A 13,766-nucleotide genomic window follows, 5' to 3' on the forward strand; every position below is an offset into this window, starting at 1 on the left:
GAAGGGCAGATCGCCTGTTACTGTCTCTATGAGAACTGTCAGACGGGAATAAAGATCCCTCACCCGGCTGATCTCTAAAATAAACTATTTCCGGCAGGTCCAGCGACTCAAAGGGAGCCCCCTCTCTGTCCGAAAGAGGTGCTTTCCCAGCGTTATGATACTTCTTTCACAGGATTCACAGCATGTTGCTTGTAAAAAACATATGATCTCCTTTCAAACAGACCCATTTTTAACTCTCGTCGACATTCTCCTTTTATTTAGCGATTGCTTAGCGGCAAATGAGCAAGAAACATTCAAAGAGGTTCATTGAACTCGACCAAAACAATGGAATTGCCATGGAAATGCTTCAGGAAAAGGGGTGTGAGGGAAAGATCCTGAGGCTCCTCATAGCCTCCCAGCAAAATTAGCCCACATTCAGGCTTTTGTTTAAGTGTATTTCACACTATGTTGAGTTAAAGATCAGAGTATAATGCTTGTTTGGATGTCAACCCCAACATGTTCATGTCATCATTACCAATCAACTGATTACAGCTAAAAACAACTGACTACCACATCCGATGTCTGTATGCTAACCAAACGTATGAGTTAGCATTTAGCAGTCACTCCTAAAAATGAAAAGGGACAACTTCTACATGTTATGCAGTGAAAACAGCCAAATACATCTAAGTAACCACACTGTGGGCCTGTTACAATAGATCAATCATGACGGAATTGATGAATATCCACTTTGTAAGATCAGATATTGAATATGCGTCAATCTGGTCAATGGAACGTCTGCGTTCCATTAACTCCTTTAACGCATCTATTAATCAAGTTCTAAATTCCTCTGTTAGGACAGAATGCACTGCTTTCGTTTCTTCCCATTCACAACAGTATGTTAGCAGCTTGCAATACATGATTTTCCTTTTATGGGGAATAAAAAGTTGTTCTGGTAACTATATGGAGCTGGCTAGTCAGCTAGATAGCAAGCTAACAACAAACCAAAATGTTGTCCAGAAAGTTGATTTTGGTTTCCCCAACTTGCTAACTTGACAATTCATAAATACATTTAAAAAAAACTGCTGTTTTTTTAGTGCACATATTTTTACAGGTAGAGTTTGAAACAGGTTGCTGCATGCAGACTGCCATTTTGTTTATGCTTTTTCATAATTATAAGGACAAGTTTGATGACGTCGGACCACAATAGAAGGTTCAGGATGCGTGCCAAAGCCGGTAAGGTCGACCGATTATGATTTTGACACCGTTACCGATTATTGGAGGACCAAAAAAGCTGATGCAGATTAAAAATCGGCCGATTTGTAAAAAGCTTATTTGTAATAATGACAATTACAACAATACTAAATGAACACTTATTTTAACTTAATATAATACATCAATAAAATCAATTTAGCCTCAAGTAAATAATGAAACATGTTCAATTTGGTTTAAATAATGCAAAAACAACATGTTGGAGGAGAAAGTAAAAGTGCAATATGTGCTATGTAAGAAAGCTAACATTTCAGTTCCTCGCTCAGAACATGAGAACACATGAAAGCTGGTGGGTCCTTTTAACACAAGTCTTCAATATTCCCAGGTTAGAAGTTTTAGGTTGTAGTTATTATAGGAATTACAGGACTATTTCCCTCTATACCATTTGTATTTCATTAACCTTTGACTATTAGATGGTCTTATAGGCACTTAAGTATTGCCAGTGTAACAGTATAGCTTCCGTCCCTCTCCTCGCTCCTCCCTGGGCTCGAACCAGCAACACAACAGCCACCACCGAAGCAGCGTTACCCATGCGGAGCAAGGGGAACAACTACTAGACGGCTCAGAGCGAGTGACGTTAGAAATGCTATTAGCGCGCGCTAACTAGCTAGCCATTTCACTTCGGTTACACCAGCCTCATCTCGGGAGTTTATAGGCTTGATGTCATAAACAGCGCAATGCTTGACGCACCACGAAGAGCTGCTGGCAAAACGCACGATAGTGCTGTTTGAATGAATGTTGACGCGCCTGCTTCTGCCTACAACCACCCAGTCAGATACTTGTATGCTCAGTCAGATTATATGCAACGTAGGACACGCTCGATAATACCTAGTAATATCAACAACCATGTGTAGTTAACTAGTGATTATGATTGATTGTTTTTTATAAGATACGTTTAATGCTAGCTAGCAACTTACCTTGGCTTACTGCATTCGCATAAGCAGTCTCCTTGTGGAGTGCAACGAGAAAGAGGCAGGTCGTTATTGCGTTGGACTAGTAGGTTGCAAGATTGGATCCCCCGAGCTGACAAGGTGAAAATCTGTCGTTCCGCCCCTGAACAAGGCAGTTAATCCACCGTTCCTAGGCTGTCATTGAAAATAAGAATGTGTTCTTAACTGACTTGCCTAGTTAAATAAAGGTATAGTAAAATTAAATATATAAAAAAATTGCCGCCCAAAAATACCGATTTCCGATTGTTATAAACTTGAAATCGGCCCGAATTAAATCGCCCATTCCGATTAACCAGTCGACCTCTAATTTATACTGAGGGGTTGGCGGGACTTTTAAAACACATTACTGCAATCATGACTAGATCTGTTGGTGGAAACAAACTAGGCTTTGTTGCCGGCAATACCTTTCAGATTTAAAGAAAAGTTGGCAGCATGCTAAAGTTGGTGGGTTTTCTTCTTGGTTTGAAAGGAATATGAGAAACACCACAATGATGGCAAAAAGCTGACAGCTCTATATTTCCACCAAACAGTGGAATCATTGCCACTGTTGTACTTTAGGTGGTCAATCAAAATGTTCTGGGCAGTTGAAATCAAGGCACAACAGGCTGAGCCATTTGGAAAATGACTGACAAACATGAAAAGGTTGCCATGCTATTATCTTTCAAACAGTGCTGTACGCTGCAGAGGAAATCAGGTAGGCCTAAACTAAGCTTGGGTTCTGAGTAACTTGGCTGGTATATTAGGGACATGTGGAAACCCGTAATACTGTTGACAGTTACACATCAATGTTCTTGTAAATATATAATCACGTTTCAATTCGTTAGTCTCTCATATTGGGAAACTTTTAGGACAAACACAGGCTTATTTTTTACTTATAAGCCATTCTTCACATGATAGTGGAATGCTGTTCCTATCAACTCAATCTCCTCCCCTGCTTTAGCAGTAAACACAGAAGCAGCCTGCTGGCACAGATTGGTGGTGAGGGGATCAAAATCAATGCACATCCTCGCAAGACGGAGGTAGACTAGTCGTAGTGGACCATTGTTGAGGTGAGTATACTGAAAAACAATGTAGTATCCTGGGGGGGTGGGCGGAGGAGGTTATCCAAGGCCGCATCCAAAATGGCACCTTATTCCCTATATAGTGCACTACTTTTGACCAGAGCTCTAGGGGCCCTGGTCAAAGGTAGTGCACTATATTGGGAATAGGGTTCCATTTGGGACAAAGCCAGTGTCCACCATGGGGTCTCCAATTAAGGAAGGCAGAGGAGGACGAGCAGGAAGGAACCAAGGGTGGGAGGGAGGTAATGATTAACCATTAAAAGCAAAGACACTGCCCCATCATTAATTCAAACTTTGGGCGGGATCTCATCTCCTTAGTTCCCAGTGTGAAAAGAGAACGACTAGTTGTGTTGGCAAGCCTGTGAAATTCCCACTTGCTACTGTCCCTTGACTACTGAATTATTTTGGTAGGCTACATCATGGGAAGATCCATTGGAAGGGGGGGGGTTATTAAAATAAGTCTGTCTGCCTTGAGCACACTACATTAATAAAACCAGTGAGAAAGTTTCACAGGCAGTGCTGTAGGCCCTTCTGTTATGCATTACAGGAAACAAAACAAAGATTTATTTTGTTTGAAATATGAATTAGTTCGCAAACTAAAACCCTATGCTGCTTTATTTTGTCATTGGTGTAGGCTTAGATCCATGGGGTCACAAAATAGAGATCCTGTTTGGCTAAGCTTTACTTGCTCAAGCCACCTAAGATGAAGCCACCCAGCCAATAGGCGTTACAACACGAGGATGACAGGAACAAACAAAACATGGCCTGCTTTGCCCACCCCGCCTAAATGAATCAAGACAAAAGATCTCAGTAGGACACAGAAGGAACAATTCGCTCAGTGTCACTCCACAGCCCTCTGAATACTGTAGTTGGGACAAGTGTAATCAATGTCTGTGGTTTTATGAAAACCTATCTTGGAATAGGTAACTTACAGAACAACAAATGTATCTATACTGAACAAAAATATAAACGCAACACGTAAAGTGTTGGTATCATGCTTCATGATCAGAAATAAAAGATTGCAGAAATGTTCCATACACACAGAAAGCTTATTTCTCTAAAATGTTGTGCACAAATTTGTTTACATCCCTGTGAGCATTTCTCCTTTGACAAGATATACCACACCTGTCAGGTGCAATTTGCATGCTGACTGCAGGAATATCCATCAGAGCTGTTCTCAGAAAATGTATTGTTAATTTCTCTACCATAGGCCACTCCGTCATTTTAGAGAATTTGGTAGTTTGTCCAACTGGCCTCACAACCGCAGACCATGTATAACCACGCCAGCCCAGGACCTCGTCATCTGGCTTTTTCACCTACGAGATCGTTTGAGACCATCCACCCCGACAGCTGGTGAAACTGTGGGTTTGCACAACTAAAGTATTTCTGCACAAACCGTCAGAAACCGCCTCAGGGAAGCTTATCTGCGTACTTGTGGTCCTCACCACGGTCTTGCCCTGATTGCAGTTCGGCGTCATAACTGACTTCATTGGGAACATGCTCACCTTCGATTGGCCACTGGCACGCTGGATAAGTATTCCCGTCGAGGATGAATCCCGGTTTAAACTGTATTGGGCACATGGCAGACAACGTGTATGACGTTATGCGGGTGAGCGGTTTGATGATGTCAATGTTGTGAAGAGAGTGTCCCATAGTGGCAGTGGGGTTATGGTATGGGCAGGCATAAGCTACGGACAATAAACAAAAGCATTTTATCGATGAAAATTTGTATGCACAAACATACCGTGATGATATCCCGAGGCCCATTGTCGTGCCATTCATGCACCGCCATCAGCTCATGTTTCAACATGATAATGCACAGCCCCACGTCGCACAATTCCTGGAAGCTGAAAGTGTCCTAGTTCATCCACGGCCTGCATACCCACCATACATTGAGCATTTTGAGCATTTTTGGGATGCTCTGGATCGACATATACAACAGCGTATTCCAGTTCGCCAATATCCAGCAACTTAACACAGCCATTGAAGAGGAGTGGGACAACATTCCACAGGCTACAATCAACAGCCTGATCAACTCAATGCGAAGGAGATGTCATGTTAGCGTTTATATTTTTAATTCAGTGTAGATTGCACGGTTAGGCCTAACTAACTTGTATAAAAAAAATATAAATGCAACAACTTAACATTTTAACGAGTTAGGAAATAAAATCGAAATAAATTATCTAGGCCCTAATCTACAGATTTCTCATGAATGAGCAAGCCCTCCCTCTTAGCAGCCAGGCACACTCACTGGGGAGCTAGGTCCAGCCAATCAGAATGAGCATTCCCCCACAAAATAACTTTATTATAGAGAGAAATTCTCCTCAGCATAAAACTGCACATATTTGAGTGGCCTTTTATTATCCCCATCACAAGATGCACCTGTGTAATGACCATGCTGTTTAATCAGCTTCCTCATAAATCCATCCACCTGACGTGTGGCATATCTTGGCAAAGGAGAAATGCTCACTAACATTAAAAAAAGTGTGCACAACATTTGAGAGAAATAAAAACTCTGTGCGTATGGAACATTTCTGGGATCTTTCATTTCAGCTCATGAGACCAGTACTTTACATGTTATGTTCCATTTTTTTCATTACATTTTTATTGACAGTTTGAGAAGCCTAATGCCTTGAATCTTATAGTGCTGCACTGAATAGGACACGCACAGTCTGATGAATGCTCACTGTCTAACAATCTCTTAAAAACCACATCATCTCACCAGACATCTATTTCTAAAAAAAGAATGCTAAACAAGTCATAACAATAGGCTTTTCTGCTCCGTATAACAATAAGCATGCTGGTGGTATGCAGTGAGACTGCCAGGGGATTTGTCAATTACTGTTTTTTTTCTTTCATCTGAAACCTTTGGATTGTCAAAAACTTAAATATTCCTAAATTGAATAACTTATTTTATTGTGTAAGTAAAAGGTTATGCTTGTGTGGTTTGTTTCCTTGTTCAAATTAAATCACAATCTGATCACACTTGATCTTAAAGACCCAGTAAATAAAAAAAAACAGATTTTCTTGTGTTTTATATACATTCCCACCTGGAATTCTACTGTGAAAATCCTGACAATACCCTTTTCAATGTAGGAGCTGTTTGAAAGGACTGCATGATATTTTTGGTGACATCACCATGCAGTAAAATGTATTAAATTAACAGAACAATAAGAAAAACCTCTCTGCCAATAACAGCTAGTTTTCAGTTTTCCCCTCCCCACTTAGACCACTCCTAGCAAAATTCTTACTTGAAGAATTGCTCTTTGCTATTATGCTACACTTTGCTATTAAGGTACTTCATTGCTACCCAGACATGATTTGATATTGGGATAGAAACAGCTGCATTGGACTTTTAAAATTGGGTACTTGTGAAGCTGAGCATAAGGGATGTTAAATAATTAAGTCTTTGTGGCATACTGCTTAATGGAAACATTCAAGTCTTTTTCAAGCTAACCAACTCGCCTGATAGGGCACATCTGGCAGTATTTAAGCATACATCTGCTGTTCTCTTAAAGTTGCTCAAGCAAGGGACTGAGGAAACTGGTGATGGTGTGATATGCTTTCCGCTTCAACTGTACATGCAGAGAATTTACAGCAAACAATGTAGTAGTAGATTAATAGGCTTGTAAAATAACTATGTTCTGCCACCTCTGGTCTCTTGGCCCTCCTACCCCTATGGAAGTGCAGCTCCAGCTCAGACCTGAGCCTCTATTAGCCATTGAAATGCTCAGTCAGATCATGTTGGCGTGTTGTTACAAATAAAAAATATCTTTACATACACAGCCCTGATTGGCAGATTGGTCTCTAGACTAGAGTCTAGGCGGTCCTCTCACCTTACACCATCAAAGTAAGAGGATACATACGAAAATAAAAAAGGTGAGTGGTCATCGGTCAGAATATTTAGATCAGATTGTGATGTAATGATCTGGGCCAAAAAAATCCATCTCACCTGAACAGGCTGAAATTCCAGGAATTTTTTCCAAACAGCTCTTACACAAAAAAGGCATTATCATAATTTTCACAATTCCAGAGTGTTATTTCAGCCTCATAGTGTGGCAATATAATAAAAAAACAGGCAAATTACATTAGACTGCACTGCCCCTTTAAAGAGTATCTTAAATAAATCCAACAGTACTCCTCACCCCCAAAAATAGAAAAGGCACTCGTCTTTTCTTTTTCCTACCACTGACTGTCCTGACAACTACTTTATTGAGGGAAAATAAACTTGCTATAATTGTGATGTTGTTGTCTCACCTAGCTATCATAAGATGAATGCGAAATGACTAAAATGTCAAATATAAAATGAGGATCTGATTTAGAGAAAGACAGTAGTCGTAAGTGGTTTTGCCTCACTCCATTCCTAGACTTTGTCTGTACTTGCATAGCCAGCCTCATAGTTAAAGTTTAAAAGCACTTGAAAACAAAAATATATTACAAAAGGGTGCTAGGGTTGGCTCTACAAAGTATTAGCATTCATTGACCTAGATATTTCAGATCCCTGAACCATCACCCAGACCTACAATCAATAGAAGAGTTGCTTAGAGGCACAGGTTACCAGTGTTCAACGTGGGGAGAGTTGAGGAAAGACCTTAATACATTAATACATACATTTTAAGTCCAAAGATAATGAAACAAACATGGGTCTTTAGTTGTTACTCTATAAAAATATATATATTTAAAAGAATGGAGTTTTCCCAGACGCATGTTTTAACATTGATGTCAGACATGTAACAGCTGCATAAACAGTTACTGAAGTCGTGCCAAACCTCATGTCCGGCCCTCCTCCTCAAATAGCATACTAGGGGAGGGTGACAGTGAGACTCCAATCACTGCCTCTGGGTATGAGTCGAAGACGGAAATAATTCCTGCTTTACGCATTAAATCCTCCACTACATCCGATTTGGCTTGCATTTATCAATAACACATTTACACCAATAAAGGTGTCACAGACTACAAACACCTGGCCTTATATTGTCAGTACAAAAATACAGATTCAATCATTAGCTGTATGGGGCTGTATGGGTTTTGAACACTACTCAAAAAGGGAAGAACCTTGTTAATCTAATAAAACTGGGCAGCATGAAAGTTCACATCACTTGATGGATGGCCTGTTCAGACAAGAAACAAAACTGTCACACACCCCAAGTCACCACCACCACAATCTCACTGAAGCATCGATACGCAAGAGTCTTTCGTAATAAATTTGGGATTCTCCGAAACGAACAAAACATGTGTGGTAAATGTATGTTTGGAGATCTTCTGTATTATCACCCATCTCCATCAATTAATACAATTATTAAATGCAGCTGGAAAAGATGTAAAGGTTCCAAATATCACATTTCTACCTGGGTTATGTATAAATCTTTTCACGCCTGACACCTTAGCCATAATTATCTGTTTACTACTCTTTGCAGAGTGCCTTGAAAGAAGAAGTCACTTAATTACCCCCCCCCCCCCCCCTCCCAACCACAAGGGGATCCTTCCACTCAGCACAGGCTAAAATTACCATGCAAGCATCTGCATGCCTGTGTAATGCATCTCTTCAACATACGCACACTGTCTAAAATAATAGAAAATCCTCTCCCGTAGGGATTGAATAATTTCCTGGCACAGCAAAATCCCAATTTCTCAATGTAGACAACAACAACCTGGCCCCACCACACAGTTCGAGTGCACTTCCCATTTGTTTTTTGGGAGGTCAGTGTGTTGCCTAAGCCGAGTGTGTCAAGTCCATTTCCCACAGCCTTAGGTTCTGGTAGGGCGGAAGTGGATAACATTACATTACATTTAAGATAACCATGTCAGTTCAGTCTGTCTGTGGAAAGGTTGACAAGCACACAGTCACATAGCTCGGTCGCCAGCAACTAATGCTGTGTCAATATGGTAAGTCATATTGAAAACTGCTGGTCTGATTACACATTGGAGCGAAGATGACATGTCAATGCTTGGAAACACTGGCACACCCAGTAGCTCTTTCTAGTTAACAACTGGTCTAAAGTATATAGATAAATATAGATTTTTGTTTAAATATGCACTTCTTCCACAAATCTATTTAAGCCACAGTACATGTTTTGGGTCCTGAGGTAAAGAATTTCAACTCTGTTTGTAGAAATTGGGATCGACCAGTTGACACCCATCGCCAAAAATCCACCCCTGGAGATAACACACCTTAGGGATAGCAGCCAAGCAAAGTTTTAAAATATATTATGTTGGCACAAAGATGGCAATTTCATCCAGTAAGGCATTCTTATCAACAGATCTCCACTGAAAGAAAGAGGTACCGTATGCTTGTTTAAAAACCCTGCTAAAAATACAAAAAGTTAATCCAGTCACTGAAGTAACAGAAAACCTAGAGAATAGATCAAACCATGATAAAAGTTAGACTGAGAGAGGAAACTTTATTTCAGATACAAGAGAATAGTACTATTCAAAAGGCTCCTCTCCAAGAGATAAGCAAGGAGACATGTTCTCCTTACTAGACAAAATCAAAAATGTTTAGCGCACCCCACTCCCCTTCACAGCAGATTCATTTGACTTCAGACCTTTCATATTCCATCACCGCATCTTTTGAACAGAGCTTGTTTAGTCTAAACCAGCATGAGGAAAGCAAAAGAGGATTCACATTGTCAGTTGGAGGTCACAGGAAGCAAATACAAAAAAATCTTCAGTTAACGTCTAGAAACATATGCAGGTCTACTGGATTATCAGGTGTATGATAACTAGAGGTCGACCGACTAAGATTTTTCAATGCCGATACTGATTATTGGAGGACCAAAAAAGCCAATACCGATTAATTGGCCGATTATTTATTTATTTGTAATAATGACAATTACAACAATACTGAATGAACACTTATTTTAACTTAATATAATACATCAATAAAATCAATTTAGCCTCAAGTAAATAATGAAACATGTTCAATTTGGTTTAAATAATACAAAAACAAAGTGTTGGAGAAGAAAGTAATAGTGCAATATGTGCTATGTAAGAAAGCTAAAATTTCAGTTCCTTGCTCAGAACATGAGAACATATGAAAGCTGGTGGTTCCTTTTAATATGAGTCTTCAATATTCCCAGGTAAGAAGTTTTAGGTTGTAGTTATAGGAATTATAGGACCATTTCCCTCTATACCATTTGTATTTCATTAACCTTTGACTATTGGGTATTCTTATAGGTACTTTAGTATTGCCAGTGTAACAGTATAGCTTCCGTCCCTCTCCTCGCTGGGCTCGAACCAGCAACACAACGACAACAACCACCACTGAAGCAGCGTTACCAATGCAGAGCAAGGGGAACAACTACTAGAAGACTCAGAGCGAGTGACGTTTGAAACGCTATTAGCGCGCGCTAACTAGCTAGCTAGCCATTTCAATTCGGTTACACCAGCCTCATCTCGGGAGTTGATAGGCTTGAAGTCATAAACAGCGCAATGCTTGACGCACAACGAAGAGCTTCTGGCAAAACGCACAAAAGTGCTGTTTGAATGAATGTTTACATGCCTGCTTCTGCAGGTCGTCATTGCGTTGGACTAGTTAACTGTAAGGTTGCAAGATTGGATCCCCCGAGCTGACAAGGTGAAAATCTGTCGTTCCGCCCCTGAACAAGGCAGTTAACCCACCGTTCCTAGGCAGTCATTGAAAATAAGAATGTGTTCTTAACTGACTTGCCTAGTTAAATAAAAGGTATATACACTGCTCAAAAAAATGAAGGGAACGCTTAAAACTTCTTGCGACTATCAAACCTGTATCCGGGAGCGTAATCATAGCCTCAAGCTCATTACCATAATGCAACGTTAACTATTCATGAAAATCGCAAATGAAATGAAAGAAATATATTCAAGCACAAGCTTAGCCTTTTGTTAACAACACTGTCATCTCAGACTTTCAAAATATGCTTTTCAACCATAGCTATACAAGCATGTGTAAAAGTATTGATACCCTAGCATAGCATTAAGCCAAGCATTCTGCAGGCAACATTTTCACAAAAACAAGAAAAGCATTCAAATAAAATAATTTACCTTTGAAGAACTTTGGATGTTTTCAATGAGGAGACTCAGATAGCAAATGGTCAATTTTTCCAAAAATATTATTTGTATAGGAGAAATCGCTCCGTTTTGTTGATCACGTTTGGCTAAGAAAAAAAAAAACGAAAATTCATTCACTACAACGCCTAACTTTTTTCCAAATTAACTCCATAATATCGACAGAAACATGGCAAACGTTGTTTAGAATCAATCCTCAAGGTGTTTTTCACATATCTATTCAATGATAAATAATTCGTGGCAGTTGGGTTTCTCCTCAGTAGCAAAACGGAAAAGTACTGCAGCTGGAGATTACGCAATAATTGTGATGGAGGACACCAAGCGACCACCTGGTAAATGTAGTCTCTTATGGTCAATCTTCCAATGATATGCCTCCAAATACGTCACAATGCTGTCGACACTATGGGGAAACGACAGAAAGTCTAAGCTCATTCGTGGCCCATTCACAGCCATATAAGGAGTCATTGGAACACAGCTTCTTCAAAATCTGGGGCACTTCCTGTTTGAAATTTCATCTTGGTTTTGCCTGTAGCATCAGTTCTGTGGCACTCACAGACAATATCTTTGCAGTTTTGGAAACGTTAGTGTTTTCTATCCAAAGCTGTCACTTATATGCATAGTCGAGCATCTTGTTGTGACAAAATATTGCACTTAAAACGGGAACGTTTTTTATCCAATAATGAAATACCGCCCCCAGAGTTCCAAGAACAACACAATGTAACTCCAAGTCAATCACACTTCTGTGAAATCACACTGTCCACTTAGGAAGCAACACTGATTGACAATAAATTTCACATGCTGTTGTGCATCCTTAATAGACAACAGGTAGAAATTATAGGCAATTAGCAAGACACCCCCAATAAAGGAGTGGTTTTGCAGGTGGTGACCACAGACCACTTCTCAGTTCCTATGCTTCCTGGCTGATGTTTTGGTCACTTTTGAATGCTGGCGGTGCTTTCACTCTCGTGTTAGCATGAGACAGAGTCTACAACCCACACAAGTGGCTCAGGTAGTGCAGCTCATCCAGGATGGCACATCAATGCGAGCTGTGGCAAGAAGGTTTGCTGTGTCTTTCAGCGTAGTGTCCAGAGCATGGAGGCGCTACCAGAAGACAGGCCAGTACATCAGGAGACGTGGAGGAGGCCGTAGGAGGGCAACAACCCAGCAGCAGGACCGCTACCTCCGCCTTTGTGCAAGGAGGAGCAGGAGGAGAACTGCCAGAGCCCTGCAAAATGACCTCCAGCAGGCCACAAATGTGCATGTGTCTGCTCCAACGGTCAGAAACAGACTCCATGAGGGTGGTATGAGGGCCCGACGTCCACAGGTGGGTGTTGCGCTTACAGCCCAACACTGTGCAGGATGTTTGGCATTTGCCAGAGAACACCAAGATTGGCAAATTCGCCACCGGCGCCCTGTGCTCTTCACAGATGAAAGCAGGTTCACACTGAGCACGTGACAGACGTGACAGTCTGGAGACGCCATAGAGAATGTTCTGCAGACTGCAACATCCTCTAGCATGACCGGTTTGGCGGTGGGTCAGTCATGGTGTGGGGTGGAATTTCTTTTGGGGGCCGCACAGCCCTCCATGTGCTCACCGGAGGTAGCCTGACTGCCATTAGGTATCGAGATGAGATCCTCAGACCCCTTGTGAGACCATATGCTGGTGCGGTTGGCCCTGGGTTCCTCCTAATGCAAGACAATGCTAGACCTCATGTGGCTGGGGTGTGTCAGCAGTTCCTGCAAGAGGAAGGCATTGATGCTATGGACTGGCCCACCCGTTCCCCAGACCTGAATCCAATTGAGCACATCTGGGACATCATGTCTCGCTCCATCCACCAACGCCACGTTGCACCACAGACTGTCCAGGAGTTGGCGGATGCTTTAGTCAAGGTCTGGGAGGAGATCCCTAAGGAGACCATCCGCCACCTCATCAGGAGCATGCCCAGGCATTGTAGGGAGGTCATACAGGCACGTGGAGGCCACACACACACACTACCGAGCCTCCTTTTGACTTGTTTTAACGAGATTATATCAAAGTTGGATCAGCCTGTAATGTGGTTTTCCACTTTAATATTGAGTGTGACTCCAGATCTCCATGGGTTGATAAATTTGATTTCCATTGATAATGTGTGATTTTGTTGTCAGCACATTCAACTATGTAAAGAAAAAAGTATTTAATAAAAATATTTAATTTCATTAATTTAATTCATTCAGATCTAGGATGTGTTATTTTAAAAATTAAAATTGGCAAATCGACGCTCAAAATACTTATTTCCGATAGTTATGAAAACTTGAAATCGGCCATTCCGATTAATCGGTCGACCTCTAATTATAACTGGTCATAAAATCATATTGCTTATAGAAGCTTTCACAACTTTCATAGCTAATGACTCACCATGATAAACTCGTTGAATTAGATGGCACAGCATTTTCAAACATTCACTGGCCTTTCCAAGCTACACAT

The 13,766-nt window shown here is 41.0% G+C and overlaps 1 protein-coding gene across 1 annotated transcript in view; it reads right to left on the minus strand.

Annotated features, from left to right (window-relative positions):
• The window catches only part of LOC135558676 (laminin subunit gamma-1-like), a 77,871-nt gene that overhangs the window by 43,580 nt on the left and 20,525 nt on the right, over nucleotides 1-13,766 (minus strand). The window lies entirely within an intron of this gene.

This window comes from Oncorhynchus masou, chromosome 17, assembly GCF_036934945.1.
Source record: "Oncorhynchus masou masou isolate Uvic2021 chromosome 17, UVic_Omas_1.1, whole genome shotgun sequence".
In the NCBI taxonomy this organism is placed as follows: domain Eukaryota; kingdom Metazoa; phylum Chordata; class Actinopteri; order Salmoniformes; family Salmonidae; genus Oncorhynchus; species Oncorhynchus masou.